The sequence below is a fragment of the Papaver somniferum genome, chromosome 7, assembly GCF_003573695.1.
Source record: "Papaver somniferum cultivar HN1 chromosome 7, ASM357369v1, whole genome shotgun sequence".
NCBI lineage: Eukaryota > Viridiplantae > Streptophyta > Magnoliopsida > Ranunculales > Papaveraceae > Papaver > Papaver somniferum.
The window spans coordinates 179454101-179476771 of NC_039364.1; positions in this window are offsets into that span (position 1 = coordinate 179454101).

Sequence of the window (22671 nt, forward strand, 5' to 3'; positions counted from 1 at the left end):
TTAGCTCAACTCATTCCTTCATTCACCCCTCTGCTGAAGAAGGGAGCCGATTTCGCATGAACGACCGTCCTACAAGAGGCCTTCCAGAAAATAAAATAAATATTATTATCACCTGCTGTCATGAAATCTCTGGTGCAAGGGAGACCATTAAAACTCTATACAGCCTCCAGCGATGTTGTTGTCGGAGCTCTCATTGCTCGAGAAGATAAAGAAGGCATCGAACGTCCGATCTACTACTTTAGTCGTACAATGAGAGATGCTGAACTCCGATACCCAAAGGCTGAAAGAGCATGCTTAGCGTTGTTCCATGCAATCCATAAATTCAAAAATTATTTGCTATCAAACATAGTTGTCCTCGTCTTCAAAGCCGACCCTATAAAGTTCTTATTATCCAAACCAGCTTTGATAGGAAGACCGACAAAATGGCTACTTCAGTAGCATGTGTCCCACCAAAAGAAATCAAAGTCCAAGCAGTTGCAGACTTACATGTTGCCTTTCCAGGAGAGGACATCACAATGCTACATGAAGACGTACCCGGTGGATTTCCAGAGATTTCAGTCTTTAAAGAGGAAACGTGGTTATTATACTTTGATGGTATAGATGGTGGATTTTCGACAAAGGTTAAAATCGTAAAACCATAATTGTACATACTCCTGGTCCAGCAATCAGATGAGTATTGAGACTCATGTCTCTCATTGAAGCATGAAAGTTCATGCCGCAAGAACCTCTGACTGGGAATACTGTCTCTTAGAGTATATGTAGATGTGTAGCCTCTCAGCTGAGGCAACGACATATCTCATAAATACTGAGAAATTTCAGTAAATATTTCTATATAGAATCGAAAGATTGGACGGCTCCTAGACAACTTGCCTGCTAGTATAGAGCAATAACGTCTTCAGGATGTAACAATGTTTTCCCTGACTATATAAAAGAAATATGACGCTTCACCAAGCTCATATTACTCGACTATCAGATAATTAATGCTCCTAGACAGCATGCCTTCTAGTATAGAGCCATCAATTAATTATCTCTAATCCTTAAATTCATTAACTGAATATTCGGAAATATTCTACGTTCTTCATAATATTTCATTACTTCAATTCATGGTTCTTCCCAGCAAAATTCCATGGGTTAGTGATAAATATTCAACGTAAGGCATCTGAGCCGCTATCGAGTAAGCCCCGACCAAAATGGTGCAAGTGTATTCAGCAATAATGCACTAACGAGCACCTGAATGGACGAACGAGCATTCAAAAATACGAAGGAATGATGAACCTATGCAAAATAGGAAGAAAAATAATAATAATAATAAAATATTAAGTTAAGGCGCTAGGGGACTGGGCCCACCGGCCGGCCAGTCATGCCGTGGCCAGTCCCACGCCTAATTCCTTATTTTATAATATTTTATTATTTTTCCTTCATCTCATGAAAATTCCTCCATTTGAACAAATATCCTTCATTTTAAGGAAACTCCTCAGTTTCATGGTGTTTCCTCCGTATCAAGGAAATAATAAAAATTAGGAAAGGTGTCGCGGGACCAAGCTCACTAGCCGGCCGGTCATGCCCTAGTTGTGGCCGGTCCCACACCTTGCATTCCTTATTATTTTATTATTATTATTTCCTTCATCCCATGAAATTCCTTGGTTTCATGATATTTCCTTCACATCTAGGAAAAGATATAAAATTAGGGAAGACTCGCGGGACCGGGACCTAGCCGGCCGACCAGGCCCTAGTCGTGGACGGTCCCACATGCCCCTTATTTTATTGTTATTAATTATCATTGTTTCCTTCATCTCATGGAAACTCCTTCACTTTAAGGAAAACTCCTTCATTTCAACAAACTCCTTGATTTCATGGTATTACCCTAAAATCATTAAATAATATAAAATTAGGAAAAGTGCCATGGGACCGGGCTTATTGGCCGGCCGGCCCTGCCTTGGCCATAGCCGGTCCCACACTTCATGATTCCTTATTTTATTATTATTATTTCCTTCATCTTATGAAGTTTCCTTAGTTTGAGCAAAACCTTGATTTCTTCATATTTTCTCAAAATGTTGTTCAAACGCGCATCAAAAAATATCAAAATTCTCAGGACTGAGACACGAATACTTCGGTGACATGAGCATATTACCTTGACCGACCAAGGTTGTCTCTTTGGCTTGCAAGAGGCCGATCCCGCACATTTTCATCATTTGACCTAATTTGTTCACATTAGGTTCAAACTCTTCCGAACAATTTGGAATTTCATAAAACGATCATCAGACGGTCCCATGACCAACCATGGCCGGTTTCATGACCCCTTGGTCGGTCCTTCATCTCTTCATTATTTATTAGGTTTTATCACCTAAGATTCAGACGAACATTATTTTAATGAAGGATTAAACCAGCATTTAATCATCTTTTCACCAACTGGTTTTCAAGAGACTTTGGTATTTTGCTCACTCGAGCATCTGGGCGCTACATGGTCGATCCATCATCCCGTGTAGTCGGTCCCTCCTTCACTCCGTGGTTGATTTTCAATAAATCATCAATTGATCAGCAATTGATCAAAATTAGGGTTTCGAATCAAAAACTCTACAAAATATACTTCTGAGCAGATTAAAATACTAATAATTTTACGTTGATCCCGTGATCAACATTTTAATTAATTATACCCGGTTCAGTTGCCAGTATTATAATTCAATATTTTATTTGGTCATGTTACAAATAATTCATCAAACGAGCAATATTTGCTCAGATGAGCAATATTTGTTCAGACTAAGGAATATTGGTTCAACTATCAATATTCAACAATCCATCGAATGAGCAATATTTGCTCACCTTAACTATCAACATTTACTCGAGAATTATACCTTTGTCTCAACAGACACGTTCAATTCACTAGTCTTAGAACATTAAATCACGTTCGACTCAGCAATACAAGGACTCATCGTCCCATGAAGTCAGCAACTGACTAACTAAATACACGTCTGCCTTGCAGACTCACAATCACGAGGCATCAATCGTGTTACATGGGGGGATATTAACTAGGGTTTTGGTCTGGCGGTCTACGGCACGTGTGTTCATACACACGATGAGAATGTGAGCAAGTCGTGTAATCAGTTGGAGGAGTTAGCAAAGTAGTGGATGGAAAATCAACCAAGTCTCCGCACGATGACCAACTGGTTTTAACATGATTTCCACTTCCCCATTCTTTGACTCCAGCAACTGTCACACTTCATGGGATCAAGGTGCTTACAATTCTTGCAATATAAATAAGTCTTTGAATCATGATTGAAAAGAGGACACTCTTTCGTCAAAAAGACAACAAGAGAACACGAACTCATCGTCTGAACAATTACTCTCAACGGAGCAAATTCAATCAATCAGAACTTATCTTATTTCTTCATGTAGAATACACAACACACCTAAAATTTTGATCACCATTGATCTCACACATTTCTCAGCTTCCCTCCTACATATCGACCCATCCTCTGTTGTGACCGAATTGACTCTAGAAAGGCCATTTTATTGGTTTAGGCCGGAGTCCTACATATTGATCTCTCGAATTCAAAGCACTCCCTTTTTGCAGTGCATCTGTGTGAGGTTAGACAGTTTTCTCGGTTCAAGGAGTTTCCTCCGCACGGTCGTCTCCTCAATTCCTTAAAAACCAGCAACTCGTTTTGCCCCATCTACAGATTGGCGACCACAGTGGGAGGTCATTCTCTCGGTTGCAATCTCACATTTTCACAAGATGGTTGATGTTAGGTCAGGTTCAGTTACAAACCCTAACCCAAAAAATGCTAGCACTAGCAATACTAGTGGTACTCCAGAGACTGTTCCGTCTCCTAACAACGGCACTAGCATTACCACTCCTCCTCAAACCAACATCGGGAACAATCCTCTCTTCGGCCGGTCTCTTGAGGAAGTCAGAGACAACCCGCCTACCATAGGTGATATCATGAAGGTGCAAGAGACTCTTGCTAAGAATCAGACTGACATGGCTGCCACTCAGAAAGAATTATGCAATTATCTCAAGACTCTTACGAACAAGATGTCAGAGAAAACTCAGGAGAAAGGAAAAGCTAAGGAAACATCTTCAGACGCTGATCCTGAAATCACTCTAATCCATGTAGTAGATGATGAGGAAGTCCCTAAGGCTGCAGACAATCCACCGGTGAAAGAACCGTCCAGTTTCATCACTCGTGAAGACCTGGAACGCCTTTTGGAGGATCGTGGAAAAGACAAGACGGCCTTTGTCCACCGTCACCAACCTCCATACCCTGCCGCCACACAAAGGATTCCTCTTCCAAAAGGTTATACCTCTCCAACATTCACCCTTGATGATGAAACAGGAAATGCTAGAGAACATGTTTCTCGATTTCTGGAAGCATTGGGTGAACACGAGCACAACCATGTTGTTCGTCTGAAAGAATTTTCAAAGTCTCTGAAAGGCAGAGCATATACCTGGTACAACAACATCGCACCAGGAAGTATTGCAAGTTGGGAAGAGATGGTTAAGGATTTCTACAGAAAATATTTCTTCGTTTCAGAGCAAATCACCCTCTCTGATCTTGGAAGGATGTTTCAAATGAGCAATGAACATCCTAATGATTATGTGAAAAGGTCCAGAGTTCAACCTCTGGACTGTCGTGATCCAAATGTCACAGAACAACAACTCGTGTACTTGTGCATCAATGGAATGATTCCAGTCTACAGAGCTTTATTGGAAAATCTCAGGTTCCAGACTTTCTCAGAACTTCATGAAGCGTCTAAGAGATATGCAACTAATGCACCTGCTTTATTGGAGAGAGCTAAAACTACAAAAGCTGAAGAACCACGAGAAACTCAAGGTAGCAGACGTTTAATCAACAAACAATACAACCTCCAACCTTCCACAAATGTTGTTGCAAAAGGGAGTAAACGAAAAGCCGAGCCACAGCGCAAGCATACTTTTCCGACCCCTTCGAAAGCACAAAGGAAGGATAATCAAACTCGATATGCACAAGATCTTACCCAACACGCAGGAGTTGGTCAAGAAGCACCTGATTTCCCTTTTCCCATCGAAGAGGTGATTGAATTATTAGATGCCTGGGTTCAAGACGGTGCATGTCAAGAAAGAACCAACTGAGGAAGACATGGAAAATCCTCGTTACTGTCGCTTTCATAGGTTCGTCAATCATCCCACAAAGGAATGCAGAATTTTGAAGCGCATATTCCAAGAAAAAGTCGAATCAGGAGAACTTAACTTGGGGACTGAAGGAGTGCACATAGACCCTCTCCCGGTCAGAACCTCCACTCTCTCTGAACCACCCGTCAAGGAAGCATTTCAATCCTTCATCGAGCATGTCTGTGAATTTTTGTACTTATCAAAGGCTCAAAGGAAAGATATGTTTGCTGCATTGAACCACATCGTGTCAGGGAAACGTTTATTGATCCAGGAGATATTTCCTGAGACTTCAGCAACAAACAAAGAAATATACGACTGAGGACTTCTCACCACAGTCCATCTCAAAAGAAATGAGTTCAACCGAGCGTTGATTGATGTTGGCACTGCTGTCAATGTTATCCTCTGAAAACTCTCAAAGCCGCTGTTATCACACGACAAGAAGCCATTCATGCTCCAGTATCAATCATGGATCACGAAGGGACGCCCAGAGATGCTTACAGACACATTACTCTCAAGGTGAATGTATACTCAACCTGGACAGAAACCAAATTTTACATAATCCGAGAAGATCCATGATATGACATGATCCTTGGACGTGCGTGGATTCTATGCACATTTCAATTGCACATTTCTCTGTTGAGGAAAGCTCTGATTCGGAAGAATAAATAGAAGATATTCCACCGCTTGAATATATGAAGGAAGTAGAACCTTGACGGAGCTGACACAAAAGCCTGAAGAAAATGCAAATGCTTTCATTAAAAGGTTTCTCGCTCAGGCAAGTCTTATTCCTCCTCATGTGTCCATATTATCAGTTTTCAAACATGCTACTTTGGTTCTAGGACTTTACTCCAACAACAACTTAGCCATTGCAAAATGATATGAATGGATAACCTCACCTCAGCAATATTGCACCAAGTGGTTGGATGCAAAGCCTCTCCGAGTCGAACATTTCACCAATACTATCGTTGCTGAAATAATGTCTGAATTCTACAAGCAGTATTCCAAATATTCTCCTTTGCATGAATGTCCATATGTTCCGCAAGATTGGAGGGCTTCAACAACATGGAATTCCATTGCACGAAGAATTCCAAACCAACAGAAGATATTCAGGGCACGTACAATCAAGTCTAACAAGGATTTAGTTCTCAAAGCAACTAAGCGTAACTTTCATTCTGCAAAGAACTCCAAATAGGAAGGACCTTTTATTATCTCTAAATTTGTTGCTGGTGGATACTACAAATTAATCAACATGGACAGCAAGGAGAGTGTGGCCGTAAAATATTTGGCATTTAGGATTTTCTTTCATTGAATTTCAATTCCTCCAAAATGTTTGCAATATCTGCATTCATTAATTTAAATCCGGCAATTTATCAAGATTCAGTTTACTTAAAGAAAATCTCTATCAAATCCAAAAAAAATCCTCAATCATCTACTTATCCAAAACCAATCAAAACCAAAAATAAAACCTCACATCTCTCAGAAGTTCAGAAGTTCAAGAGGTTATGAAAATAAATCAAAGAAAATCAGCAAAGAAAGATTTTCGCTCCTCTGCATTCTTCAAGACTTGTAAAGCTGCCTTCTCCGTGTTCAACTCTTCAGTCAGCCTAGCAATCTTGTCTTCCTTCTCCATCACAGCATCATTGGGAAAGGGTATGTTATTATCGCATGAGTCCTTGATATCATCTATCTTCTTACGAAGCCACTTCACGTTGAAGCCAAGTCTCTCAGAATTCTCCAAGTTGAACTCCCAATCAAAGAGTACATCTGGAGTAACAATATTTCTGTCCCTAGCGCATATATCACTTACAATACGCAAGATAACACTTACTTTCATTGTTAAATAATAAGCATGCTTGGGATCTATGGTAACGATGATGTGACCAAATTTCCTCCATATCTTCTCGTACAAGCTGGCATATCCAATAGGAACGCTGAATCCACCAACTAGTTCGTGGTATGGGAGTGATGCATCAAATGGAGGATCAAAAGAGACTCCTTCACTCGGATATTCATGTACCACTATACGATTTTCAATTACTGGAGCAACTTCTACAGTCATGGCAACAGTTTCTTCAGTTTCTTCTACTCGTGGTTCGGCTTCTTCAGCCACTGAAGCAACAACAATTGAAGTCTCGGTCTCTTTAACAACATCAGTAACAACCCTATCATGGACTTTAAGTGCAGAGATGTTTGTCTCTTCATCAATAACCCCAGGGTTCCTCGAGTTATCATTATTGGTTTCAATATTCTCAACTTCGGTATTGGGCACCTAATACGAAGATTACATGAGATTAGAGCAATCTAAACATGGAAACCAAAGGGAATCATAAAATCCAGCATATAAGTGGTCCAAAATCATCAAAGTTCATCATTATGCATTCAACACACGAGCAAATAGCTTGAAAATCATAAAAACACGTTTTACGACAAGCTCATCTGAAGAGATTTTACACTGCCCTGTATAAGAAGACGAACTGGGAGAAATTGGAGAAAAATATAAGGTTGAATTATATACCATTCTCTTAGTATGGATTTTCTCTATAACATATCAAACTTTCATAGCGATTGGATGAATGAGTAAAAATATGTGGCCAAAACATCGAACTACATGCCAGCTGAAAAATTCCTGAAGGTCTCCTGGAAGTTTGTTGTTTCGCTGATTTCAGCCCCTAAACGTGCTCAAAACTCCAAAAACTTCTTCACTAAAGCTTGGAAATTTCCTGGGAATAAGGATACATGGGTAGATTGCGAAAATCTGACATCGTATGAAGATTCTACATCATTTTTGCTAAAGGGCTGAATTCTGGAATATCTGGTGACGTATTTCGGAAAAACATTTCGTATATTAACATGAGTTCTTATTCGTTCATTCATAAATAAACAAGTTTATACTTCTATGGATAAAATGCAAGAGAAATACTTACTTGGGTGGTCTCTGAAGCATTCAAAGAGTCGTGATTGCATGTATTAGTATTAAGAGCATCATTACTCTCATTCGGTCTTGAGTTCTGAGAATCCTCTCCGTCACCAACTTCCGAAGATTAACGAGCATCACCAGTATTCTCCACTTCCATGGCAACATCCTCCTGGATATATTCTCAAAAATTAGCATTTTATCCACAAAGCATCATAATTGGTTATACGGAGAAATACTTACGTCAGCCTCTTCTTCAACACTCGAGTCAGATATCGTTTGCCCAGCAACAGAGAATTGAAGGCCGTCAATACTTGATGGAGCAAAGTTCTGCAATGGAATAACAAATATGAGTTTTATAATCCTAATTATGCGGATAAGAAGAAGTCACGGCAAAAGAAATATTGACAACTCACCAAGGAAACAACCGGGGACTTTATGGTATTAGGAAACAACTTATAATTTTTGCTCCTGCCTTCTCCGCCATGAATAATCGCTTCAGTTTCTGAGAAGTCTACATGGATTTGAGGTCTTACATTACGACCATCCTGTGGTAAAATTTGATCCAATGATTAAAATATGATTATCATAATTTTATGAAGATTATACAAAAGGTACATACCTGTGAACATCCTGGAGACGTCTTTCGTTTATCACCACCAGAGAGATGCTTCAATCTTGGTCGAGTATAAATCATCTCAACAGAAGGAGGATCTTTCACCGGAGGTTGACCAACCATCACGAAGTCATGTAACTTCTCAAGTTGTTGATTCCAAAAGTCTACATAACCTGGAGTTACATACGTAATTCTCTCAGAGCAAGGGAACCAGTAATCATTTCCTTCCACATGTGTACGGTATAAATGGTTCTTAAGTTGCTCGACCGATGGTTTCCTTCTTTGAAAAGTCGGAACACACTGATCCATACCCATTTGTCGAGCTGCTCTATCAATGTTGTATTCCTCCACTGAAAGTTCTCCATATATCGCTGATATCAAGTGACCAGGAGTGCAACTCAACATAAAAGATCTCTCGCCATCGCTTAGACCTGCACCATACGCCAAAGCCATACTCTCTCCAGTATTAAAAGTTGTCAGCTGGGAAATATAAGAAGGAATTGACACCCATGGGCGAAAATCGAACTCATATTCAACACATCAATGAGACGTGTCTTGAACCGAGGCTGCTTTGTAGACCAGTGCATGATCCTGGCATTATCCTTCTCAGAGATTACATGACGAGCATCAGCATTCGGTCCTTGCAAGATAGTACGTAGAATAGGTGCGTAATTCTTGAAATGTTCCCACATCAAAGCTTGAAGAAACATCGTATTGGCATATCATTCGATCTTCATAAAGTCATTCGATACACTGGAGTCTATAATCAGGGAGTCTAAGTTAGAGTACAAAGAACCTAAGAATAGGATACCTATTGGAAGTTGCTCACCTTGAGCCATCTTGATAGCAAAGGGAATCACGAAGGGATTCAACAAATTTCCACTATCTTCAAATATGTCTCTGGACAGCCATAAACATAAGAAAGCAACAATAGATAACATACCATCAACGGGGCTATCAGGAGCCTCATCTCTTGGCCACCGGCGTGTTAACCAGTGAGCATAACAACACTTTCTGGACACCTTGTTAATCCTCTCCATTTCCGCTGCCAAGATGTTAGAAATTTTCGTCTCCTCAGCTGAAAGACTCTCAGGGAGATTGCCTGTGATTGGGAGATGCAACAAAGCAACTACATCCTCTAAGGTGATGGTAAACTCTCCCCATCTGCATATGAAGGTATGGGTCGGAATGCACTAGCGAGCAAGTAGAGCCACTATACCTCGCACATCATGAAAAATGAACAAGTATCCATATGCTTGAATATCCCTTGTTACTTGTGCCTGATTCATCATAGATCTAACGCGAGGGAAACCCAGCATATGTCTCGCCCATCCAGAGAATTTTCTAAAGGTCGTCGAGAAAGCTTAAACTCTATAATTGACGCAAGGAAAAGTCCTCGTTCAAGACAAAATCGGATTACTGTCTCAGGAGTTACCAATTTCTTTTGAGTAACACTTCTGGGATTTATCAGAAGACGATACGCAGGGGTTTTGAGACGTTTTTCGGTTTCCTGCTGAACCTAAAAAAATGCATCATCTATATTCGGAACATTCTTTATTCCAGGTGTTTCTTCTTCTTCTTCTTCACCAATAAAAGTCTCATCCATGCATGTATCATCTCTAGAGACATCATTATCTTGGGAGTCAGACATCTTTGTGATGTAGCTGCAACATCCACACAATACTCTACTTCAGCATATCGTCCATAAAAGATGCAAACTTCGACAAAGTGATGGGATGAAGCAATTGGATGATAAAATGCTCATACGAGCATCTACAAAATGGTAATTCTTAAACTCTTACATGTTTACGATTCCACTAGCAGTAGTGCTTGTGATATAAGAGTTAACACTTCAAAACTTGCTCGTTTCTTCGAACCTACAAAAATGAGCAAAACTTTGATTTTCAAAAAATCGAAACCTGAATTTCATAAAATCATGAACATAATTTTTCCACTGAGTTATAAAAAAACTCACATCAAGGAAGTATTTCATCATAAATAATTGTTTTCTTTTAAAAATTACTCAAAGTTAAGCTTTGATTTTCAAAAAATATATATTTATATATATATATATATATATATATATATACAAAACGTGAATTACTCACGTAAGTTTTAAAAAAAAATTGACGTGAGCAAAACTCACGTAAATACCAAAAAAAAAATAATCGTGGATATTTCACGGTTTTATTAAAAAAAAAATCTTTTTCCTTCGTACAGTCATCCGTCTTTGAAACGAGGGTTTATTTCGATTTTGTGAAAATTCAAAGCTTTCAAGATAAAGTTTTGGTTTTCATGAAAGCTCATAAACAAAATTTTATCACTAGACACAGGTCTATATATATATAAAAAAAAATCTCTCCTGAGTCAGGGTTGTTACTAGTTTCTTAAACTAACGATCGAACGGACATGCATTTTTTCAAACAAGGGTTTCCTACAAAACTCACACTTATATATGCACATGTATATATATATATATATATATATAAATTTTACATGAACAAATCATGAAACAGAAAACAAAAAAAAAAAAAAAAAAATTTGCTTGCCTGGTCGGTGTCGGCCGGAAATTGGACAGACGGTGATTGGACGACCGGCGACGGTGATTCCTGGAGAAAATTTTCCTTCCTCTGCTGGTGCTGCTGGTGTGAAGAAGATGAAGGATGAAGGTGGTCGGTCGGAGATGAAGAAATTAAAAAAAAAGGGATTAATTCCTTTTATATCAAATTTTGTTTCCAAAACCTAATTTCACAAGGATTTCCTTTCTTGGGCCCGACCCGTGAATCCTAAATCGACCAAGGTTCCATCACCAATTCAGCGGTGCTGCACCACTTTGCGCTCGTTAGACGATGCTCTATCATGCCACTGGGATCTTCGTTCAAGCCATGATTCGCTCGTGCAATCGAAAATCCGGTAACATCTTATCTTACGACTAAGTTCAATTACTTATTTCATCTGTAACTAGAAAATTACCATCCAGTGCTGACTAAGGAACATGATTGTCCCTCGCTAAGAAGGGGACTTAATGTAGATTGTGGATTTTCGAGAAAAGTTAAAATCGTAAAACCATAATTGTACATACTCCTGGTCTAGCAATCAGATGAGTATTGAGACTCATGTGTCTAATTGAAGCATGAAAGTTCATGCCGCAAGAACCTCTGACTGAGAATACTGTCTCTCAGAGTGTATGTAGATGTGTAGTCTCTCAGCTGAGGCAACGACATATCTCATAAATACTGAGCAGTTTCAGTAAATATTTCTATATAGAATCGAAAGACTGGACGGCTCCTAGACAGCTTGTCTGCTAGTATATAGCAATAACGTCTTCAAGATGTAACAATGTTTTCCCTGACTATATAAAAGAAATATGACGCTTTAACAAGCTCACTACTCGAATCTCAGATAATTAATGCTCCTAGACAGCATGCCTGCTAGTATAGAGCCATCAATTAATTATCTCTAATCCTTAAATTCATTAACTGAATATTCGGAAATATTCCACGTTCTTCATAATATTTCATTACTTCAATTCATTGATCTTCCCAGCAGAATTCCATGGGTTAGTGATAAATATTCAACGTACAGGCATCATAGCCGCTATCGAGTAAGTCCTGACCAAAATGGTGCAAATGTATTCAGCAATAATGCAGTAACGAGCACCTGAATGCACGAACAAGCATTCAAAAATACGAAGGTACGATGAACCTATGCAAAATAGGAAGAAAAATAATAATAATAAAATATTAAGCTAAGGCGCTAGGGGACTGTATGGGATGTCGTAGGCTCAACAAATTAATAAATATATTTCCCACTAATTAACTGGTAATATAGCGGTAGTAAGAGATCGCTCCCACAAAGAGCTGTGTAATTGATAAGTTATTTGAAATAGCAAAATAAAGTAAATAACAAAGGGGGTTTTGTTGTGAGATAGATAAAAAGACAATAAAGAAGAAAAAGATGATTAAGGAATCCTTCGCCATTACCAAGCGTTAACAGGATTAGAATACTTATCTATCTTCCGTTAGAACCATTCATCACCAACCGTAGAATAGCAGGTACGCTTAGCTATCCCCAAAACTCCTTGTATCACCGGATAACAGGTACGCTTAGTCACCGGATTCTATACAACTGAGCCGCCTTGAGGTACGCTTACAAGGTGTAACTCAATCGAACGCTTTAGGGTTTATGAATTTAGGTTTGATCCCAACAGTTAAACTCAGTACGCTCGGTTCACTTACTGGTATTGTTTCCACACACAACACCTTTACAGAATCCCTCTGCAAGGTCTCATGTTTTCTACTTCTGTAGGAGATGCACGACAATTACGAATCGCTCAACTCGCTACTAGCAATAGAATGATTAATAGACTAGTCTAGCGTGCACTCCTAACCAATCTAAGAATCAATCATAAATTAGATATAATGAAAACAAACGATGATGATTAAAACCTCAAATAAACTTGTATTATTAATAAAGCTTCACTCTTGGAACATTGAATTCATCCTTAATCAACAAAGTATTTAGCTACTCATATTACAAATAAGATGAATCATGGTGGTTTCCCCCTAAAGGGGTAAACCCTAGGTTTTGATGTAAAACTTGTGATATGAGATTCGATGATATTTTTACATAACCTAATACCTTTTTATAGGTTTACATTGCTTGGTCTCCAAGTATTTAGTTAGGTTTAGGAACCCGACCCGAAAATATGACATAACGACTCCAAGTATTTAGTTTGATCCCAGCAATTAAACTCAGTACGCTCGGTTCACTTACTGGTGTTGTTTCCACACACGATAGCTTTACAGAATCCCTCTGCAAGGTCTCATGTTTTCTACTTGTGTAGGAGATGCACGACAATTACGGATCGCTCAACTCGCTATTAGCAATAGAATGATTAATATACTAATATAGCGTGCACTCCAAACCAATCTAAGAATCAATCATAAACCCTAGATATAATGAAAACAAACGATGATGATTAAAACCTCAAACAGACTTGTATTATTAATAAAGCTTCACTCTTGGAACATTGAATTCATCCTTAATCAACAAAAGATTTATCTATTCATATTACAAATAATCATGGCATAAAGAATGTTCCTTCCTTTATCTTTTTTTTTAGTTTCCTTGAGTTGATTGGTGAACACTCCCACCATCTTTTGTAATAAAATTTTGTAATATTCTCTGGTTATGAACATAATCCTTTGTTAAGAAAAAATAAGATGAATCATGGTGGTTTCCCCCTAAAGGGGTAAACCCTAGGTTTTGATGTAAAACTTGTGATATGAGATTCGATGATATTTTTACATAACCTAATACCTTTTTATAGGTTTACATTGCTTGGTCTCCAAGTATTTAGTTAGGTTTAGGAACCCGACCCGAAAATATGACATAACGACTCCAAACGTGCCCTTAGGCCTTCCAAGGTGTGAATACACGTTTCCCATTTGATAAGTTCGCGTACCCAGTCCGCAAACTTCAAATTCCAGCAGATATTTTCGGAAATAAGTCTGCGAACTAGGTTTGCAAACCCAGTTCGCGGACTTCACTGTCTTCGGTATTTGATAAAAACTGTTTTGGCCACAACTTCTTCATCCGAATTCGGAATGACCTCATTCTTTTTGCATTCTTTTTATCTTTCAATTCTATTCAAGATGATGATGATAAATACTTAATTTGAATGAGTGAAGACCGGTATTTGGCCCTTCTCTTGATTTTGAGCGTTTTGCTCCTTTTCGTCGCATTTCTTCCACTTCTCTTGGACTTGGGCACTTGGATACTTGGAATACTTATCTTCCTATCTCTTTTCATCACTTTGTAGATCCTTTTTGGATGATTCCTCTAATAGATCCAAGTAAGAGAAAACAAGAGTAATAATACGAAAACATGCAAGAATAATAGCTAAAGCAAGTATGGAATGAACACTAAAATCATATGAATTATGCACTTATCAAATTCCCCCACAGTTAGATTTTGCTAGTCCTCGAGCAAACTAAATAAAACTAATCTTAAATACAACAAATCCATGTCGTGAGGATACGGTTACTCTTAGCATGAATAACAGGCCTTTAAACCCCTAGGTGTCCCTAGTGGACGAGTTATAGTCTCGTGAGGGTTTACAAGAGGTATACCCACAAAACCTACTCCAATATCTTTCCTTGGAAGAACCACTAAGGATAGACACAAAATAGTAGCTAATAAGATAATCAGCATACTTATGTTCTTTAGCTGCAAACATCCCACATACATTCCAATCATCACACATAAGTAATTACTTACGTATGTCATTCAACCTGATTGCAAAACTCCACTAAGATAGTCATCGTACTTGTTGCAACATTTGTCACAACACTCGCATACTGAAATCACATGGATGGATAAGAGAATGGAAATAGAAAAGTGAAGTGTGAAAATGTTGACTAAAGTGAAAGATGTTACCCACAATACTTGTATGAATGTCGTCAAAGGATATATATTTATAGCGCAATAGTTGAGAGAAGCACCCATTTAACTCGACCACATGATTAGATACTCTAAGCGCATATTCCTTTTCAGCAAGTATGTGATAGTTGCCTTGGATCCTGCGTTCCATGCTTGCTTAGGCGACGGAGACAGGGACAACGTTTCACACATACTGTTATCAAAGTGTCAAGAACCTCATCAATAGTCTTTTTGACTTGCTATATAATGATGATATGGTTTTTTTTTTCATCGATTATGATTATCCGCGATTCCGGACCTATCATTTATTAGTGTCGATAAATGAAGAGGAGCCTTATTTATTTATTTATTTATTTATTTATTTTTCTTTTTTTTTCTCTTTTTTTTCCGGCTCAGTCTTTATGAGTGTTAGAAAATTGTTTACGGGGCTTTCAAATACTCAACCAATGATTACCTTGCTACAACGTCCACGGTAGTATCAGGATCCCACTAAATCACTTTAGAGAAACATATAACTGCAAGAATAAAAAAGAAAGTGATTCAGTAATGATTAGTTGCGAGGATAAATATTTCAAATGACTACCATAGCTTAGTTTCGCATTCAATTATGAACGTATATATATTTAAGGATTGAAATAAATGGAACTTAATATATAGCCGTAAGAACTGTTTCAACCTAAAAAGGTTTAGAGTGTCATCCTAAATAGCTCATAATTAACTCCAAAAGATGAAGTCTCAAGAATGCAAGAAATCAAAGAGTAATATTTTTTATTTTGTATGCAAACCAAACATGCTCAACTACTCCTCCACACTTAAACTCAACATTGTCCTCAATGTTCAAAACCGAAAATTCTGATTTCTGACATAACAGCCCTGAAAAACTCGAAAACTGTACAAATGGGTAGGGAACTAGGAAAAACATCTTAAACGAAAGTTGTTCTCCTACGTCTTTTCTAAAACGTGTCAAAATGAAACAGTGTTTCGATAAATGGTCTGACTTTTATGGCCTCCGGAATGACTGACATGCAGTCTGAAAAAAATTCTGGAAAATACCAAAACTCAAATGTCCAGGCCTATCGGTCAAACTTAACAGACTCCAAATTCATATTTTCTTTCTGTAAAAGAAAGGTATGTCTGTCCTCTTTAAAAGTTGGGGTCAACCACTCAAATCGGACTCCGTATGAAGTCTCGAGAGCTATTTTCATAACAACTGCGCAGTCAGAATTTTCTGACGAGAATTCGTCAAAACTTTCATTATAGATATAGGAATTTGTAAAATCTAAGATGGGAATGCAAGATATGATATGAAAACTAATAAAAATAAAAATAAAAGGGATAGAGATACAAAACCGATGTGTTGCCTCCCATGAAGCGCTTGGTTTAATGTCGTCAGCCCGACGTTATTATTATCGTCCGTACACCAACAATCTGAAAATTTGGTAGTCTTTCCAAATAACAATCTGCAATTTAAATAACAGCTTCACAAAAATATTAGCACAAAATATAAATATTTAATCTATCACTTTATTGAAGTTTCCCCCACACTTAGTCCTTTCTACACTCGGAAGTGGATAGAGAACATAGGATTCGGGAACTTCAATAGGTTCCTCAGCTTGGTGAACCTGCACAATACTCGAATCAAACACATCAAGTGGTGGATACTTAGAAGCAAAATAATCTGTTAAAACTTTGGAAGCACACAACTCCAATCCTAAGTGAGGTATTTTCCTAAAAGTTGGGTTAACAACTCTTTCGGGAACTACTTCAATTGGATGAAAAGAATCAGTAGATATAAAATTATGCAAAGGATTAGAAAAACCTTGTATCGGATCCTCATCTTTCTTAATTAGTAGTGAATTATTTACCTCAAGTATATCGTGGTCCTCTATCGAACTATTATTATCTATCTCAATTGGGTCTTCCACGACTTCAATCAATTTGGTTTCATTTTCAATCTCCATCTCTTCAACACTTTCATCATCCGAATCAAATTCCGCTCCCATGAACTCTTCTTCAGTATAAATTTTAGGGTATTCTGTATGAGTTTCCGTTGAGGGAATAATCGGGTCTACTTCTTGCAAATCAACCGGCCTAAAAACATTGTAATATGGATGTTCATTGTAATGTTGATATGCATTTTAGTATGTCACACCGTTCATAACAATGGTTCGGTCATACCAAGGCTCCTCCTTTTGAATAGGATAATGATCATTATAAAGATCCGGAGTTGGAATAACTTCATCATTGTTACATGGAATTTCCAAAGGTTGCTCATATCCAAAATATTTGTTGTCGTCCTTTGGAATTTCAGAATTAATTTGGCTTTGAGACCAAACTTCTTCTTCATTCATTGTCTCGCCGAGTTGAGCAATATGGTTCCTCAGGATATCTATAGACCTTTGAAGTCCTTCGAGTGTATCTTCAGTCTTTTTTCTATGCTCATCCATATTATTCATAAATTGGAGCATTATATTTTTCATATTAGAAGAACTATCATTACAAGCATAGCTATCCAGATTCTAGTAGCGTTCATCCATACTTTGAATTTGCTGGTCCATTCTATGTATGCATCTCTGCAGAAGATCTGTCAGACTAGAAAAATCATGATTAGAAGCATAACAATCCTCCCATCCTCGTGGTTGTTCACTTACATACCCGTCATAAGGTTCTTGATATGTATGAGAATAACCAAAAGATTCCGTAGGATATTGATCGTAATCAAAAGATTGGTTTTGATTGTACCCATGGTATGGTTGATAGTTATCATAACACTGAGATTGAAAACCATATTTATTACCACTATTATATGAATGATCTTGTGCTCCATACATGTTATTTCCGTAAGGAAACATGATGACTCACAAGAAAGAAAATAAAAATAAAACGAAAGCTAAACAAATAACAAATCAATTAGCAACTTCTCCCCGGCAGCGACGCCAAAATTTGTATGGGTTGTCGTAGGCTCAACAAATTAATAAATATATTTCCCACTAATTAACTGGTAATATAGCGGTAGTAAGAGATCGCTCCCACAAAGAGCTGTGTAATTGATAAGTTATTTGAAATAGCAAAATAAAGTAAATAACAAAGGGGGTTTTGTTGTGAGATAGATAAAAAGACAATAAAGAAGAAAAAGATGATTAAGGAATCCTTCGTCATTACCAAGCGTTAACAGGATTAGAATACTTATCTATCTTCCGTTAGAACCATTCATCACCAACCGTAGAATAGCAGGTACGCTTAGCTATCCCCAAAACTCCTTGTATCACCGGATAACAGGTACGCTTAGTCACCGGATTCTATACAACTGAGCCGCCTTGAGGTACGCTTACAAGGTGTAACTCAATCGAACGCTTTAGGGTTTATGAATTTAGGTTTGATCCCAACAGTTAAACTCAGTACGCTCGGTTCACTTACTGGTATTGTTTCCACACACAACACCTTTACAGAATCCCTCTGCAAGGTCTCATGTTTTCTACTTCTGTAGGAGATGCACGACAATTACGAATCGCTCAACTCGCTACTAGCAATAGAATGATTAATAGACTAGTCTAGCGTGCACTCCTAACCAATCTAAGAATCAATCATAAATTAGATATAATGAAAACAAACGATGATGATTAAAACCTCAAATAAACTTGTATTATTAATAAAGCTTCACTCTTGGAACATTGAATTCATCCTTAATCAACAAAGGATTTAGCTACTCATATTACAAATAAGATGAATCATGGTGGTTTCCCCCTAAAGGGGTAAACCCTAGGTTTTGATGTAAAACTTGTGATATGAGATTCGATGATATTTTTACATAACCTAATACCTTTTTATAGGTTTACATTGCTTGGTCTCCAAGTATTTAGTTAGGTTTAGGAACCCGACCCGAAAATATGACATAACGACTCCAAACGTGCCCTTAGGCATTCCAAGGTGTGAATACACGTTTCCCATTTGATAAGTTCGCGTGCCCAGTCCGCAAACTTTAAATTCCAGCAGATGTTTTCGGAAATAAGTCTGCGAACTCGGTTTGCAAACCAAGTTCGCGGACTTCACTGTCTTCGGTATTTGATAAAAACTGTTTTGGCCACAACTTCTTCATCCGAACTCGGAATGACCTCATTATTTTTGCATTCTTTTTATCTTTCAATTCTATTTAAGATGATGATGAGAAATCTTTAATTTGAATGAGATAAGATCGGTCTTTGGCCCTTCTCTTGATTTTGAGCGTTTTGCTCCTTTTCGTCGCATTTCTTCCACTTCTGTTGGGCTTGGGCACTTGGAATACTTCTCTTCGTATCTCTTTTCAGCACTTTGTAGCTCCTTTTTGGATGATTCCCCTAATAGAGGCAAATAAGAGAAAACAAGAGTAATAATACGAAAACATGCAAGAATAATATCTAAAGCAAGTATGGAATGAACACTAAAATCATATGAATTATGCACTTATCAGGGACTGGGCCCACCGGCAGGCCAGACATGTCGTGGCCAGACCCACGCCTAATTTCTTATTTTATCATATTTTATTATTTTTCCTTCATCTCATGAAAATTCCTCCATTTGAACAAATATCCTTCATTTTAAGGAAACTCCTCAGTTTCATGGTGTTTCCTCGTATCAAGGAAATAATAAAAACTAGGAAAGGTGTCGCGGGACCAAGCTCACTAGCCGGCCGGTCATGCCCTAGTTGTGGCCAGTCCCACACCTTGCATTCCTTATTATTTTATTATTATTATTTCCTTCATCCCATGAAATTCCTTGGTTTCATGATATTTCCTTCACATCAAGGAAAAGATATAAAATTAGGGAAGACTCGCGGGACCGTGCCCTAGCCGGCCGACCAGGCCCTAGTCGTGGCCGGTCACACATGCCCCTTATTTTATTATTATTAATTATCATTGTTTCCTTCATCTCATGGAAACTCCTTCACTTTAAGGAAAACTCCTTCATTTCAACAAACTCCTTGATTTCAAGGTATTTCCATAAAATCATGAAAATAATATAAAATTAGGAAAAGTGCCATGAGTCCGGGCTTATTGGCCGGCCGGCCATGCCTTGGCCATATCCGGTCCCACCCTTCATGATTCCTTATTTTATTATTATTATTTCCTTCATCTTATGAAGTTTCCTCAGTTTGAGCAAAACCTTGATTTCTTCATATTTTCTCAAACTGTTGTTCAAACGCGCATCAAAAAATATCAAAATTCTCAGGACTGAGACACGAATACTTCGGTGACATGAGCATATTACCTTGACCGACCAAGGTTGTCTCTTTGGCTTGCAAGAGGCCGATCCCGCACATTTTCATCATTTGACCTAATTTGTTCACATTAGGTTCAAACTCTTCCGAACAATTTGGAATTTCATAAAACGATCATCAGACGGTCCCATGACCAACCAGGGACGGTTTCATGACCCCTTGGTCGGTCCTTCATCTATTCATAATTTATTTCTCACCTAAGGTTCATACGAACATTATTTTAATGAAGGATTAAACCAACATTTAATCATCTTTTCACCAACTGGTCTTCAAGAGGCTTTGGTATTTTGCTCACTCGAGCATCTGGGCGCTACATGGTCGATCCATCATCCCATGTAGCCGGTCCCTCCTTCACTCCGTGGTATATTTTCGATAAATCATCAATTGATCAGCAATTGATTAAAATTAGGGTTTCGAATCCAAATCTCTGCAAAACATAATTCTGAGCAGATTAAAATACTAATAATTTTACGTTGATCCCATGATCAATATTTTAATTAATTATACTCGGTTCAGTTGCCAGTATTTTAAATTAATATTTTATTTGGTCATGTTACCAATAATTCATCAAACGAGCAATATTTGCTCAGATGAGCAATATTTGTCCAGACTAAGGAATATTGGTTCAACTATCAATATTCAACAATCCATCGAATGAGCAATATTTGCTCACCTTAACTATCAAAATTTACTCGAGAATTATACCTTTGTCTCAACAGACACGTTCGATTCATGAGTCTTAGAACATTTGCAAATCACGTTCGACTCAGAAATACAAGGACTCATCGTCCATGAAGTCAACAACTGACTAACTAAATACACGTCTGCCTTGCAGACTCACAATCAAGAGACATCAATCATGTTACATGGGGGAATATTAACTGGGGTTTTGGTCTGGCGGTCTACGTCACGTGTGTTCATACACACGATGAGAATGTGAGCAAGTCGTGCAATCAGCTGGAGTAGTTAGCAAAGTGGTGGATGGAAAATCAACCAAGTTTCCGTACGATGAGCAACTGGTTTTAACTCGATTTCCACTTCCCCATTATTTGACTCCAGCAACTGTCACACTTCATCGTATCAAGGTGTTTACAGTTCTAGCAATATAAATAAGTCTCTGAATCATGATTTAAAAGAGGACACTCTTTCGTCAAACAGACAACAGGAGCAAACGAACTCATCGTTTAAACAATTACTCTCAACAGAGAAAATTCAATCAATCAAAACTTATCTTATTTCTTCACGCAGAATACACAACACGCCTACAATTTCGATCACTATTAATCTCACACATTTCTCAGCTTCCCTCCTACAGATCGACCCATCCTCTCTTGTGATCGGATTGACTCTGGAACGACCATTGTCTTGGTTTAGGCCGGAGTCCTACAGATTGATCTCTAGAATTCAAAGCACTCCCTTTTTGCAGTGCATCTGTGTGAGGTTAGACAGTTCGCTCGGTTCAAGGAGTTTCCTCCGCACGGTCGTCTCCTCAATTCCTTAAAAACCAGCAACTCGTTTTTCTACAGATGGATCCGCCACCCCTAGCAACGATACTGGAGGAGCATGCGTGGTGCTAGTATTCCCATCTGGTGAAGTCTTCTCGCATTCATTCAAGTTGGATTTCCATTGTACCAACAATTCAGCATAATACGAGGCTTTCTTGTTAGGATTATCCTTGGCCAAGCACGCGGGAGCAATGCACCTGGAGATAAGACGAGATTCAAAGCTGCTAGTCAACCAAATGAATGGAGTGTACTCTCTCAAATAAGTAACGCTTGCCCCATTCAGAGCCGAAGCACAACGACTCTTATCTCATTTTGCTGATGCAATGATCGTCCATACTGGTCGAACCAACAACCGGCATGATGACTGTCTAGCAACTCTCGTTCATCCACCTGGCTCACTCAAGTCAAGGATCAGAGAAATCCGTCACAGTGCAAAGACGTGCTGTATCATCCACCTGGCTCACTCAAGTCGAGGATGTTCAAGCAAGCGACTGGCGAACACCTATCATTCATGAATTGAGCAGTTCTCTTTCATAAGGAAAAATCGGCCTCAAAGAATTAAAAAACTTATTTCTGCTTCATGAAGCGTTGTACTACAACAATTATAATGGGTCTTTATCAGGATGCCTCGGAGACGAAGAAGCGAGCGAACAACTTAAACACACGCACGAGAAAATATGTGGACAAACGCTGGTGGTGACACTTTATAGAAGGATTCAAATGCTTGGATATTATTTGCAAGGATCGTGTTCTGATTGTCAAACGCCTCCTCATCATTTAAAGCTTTGA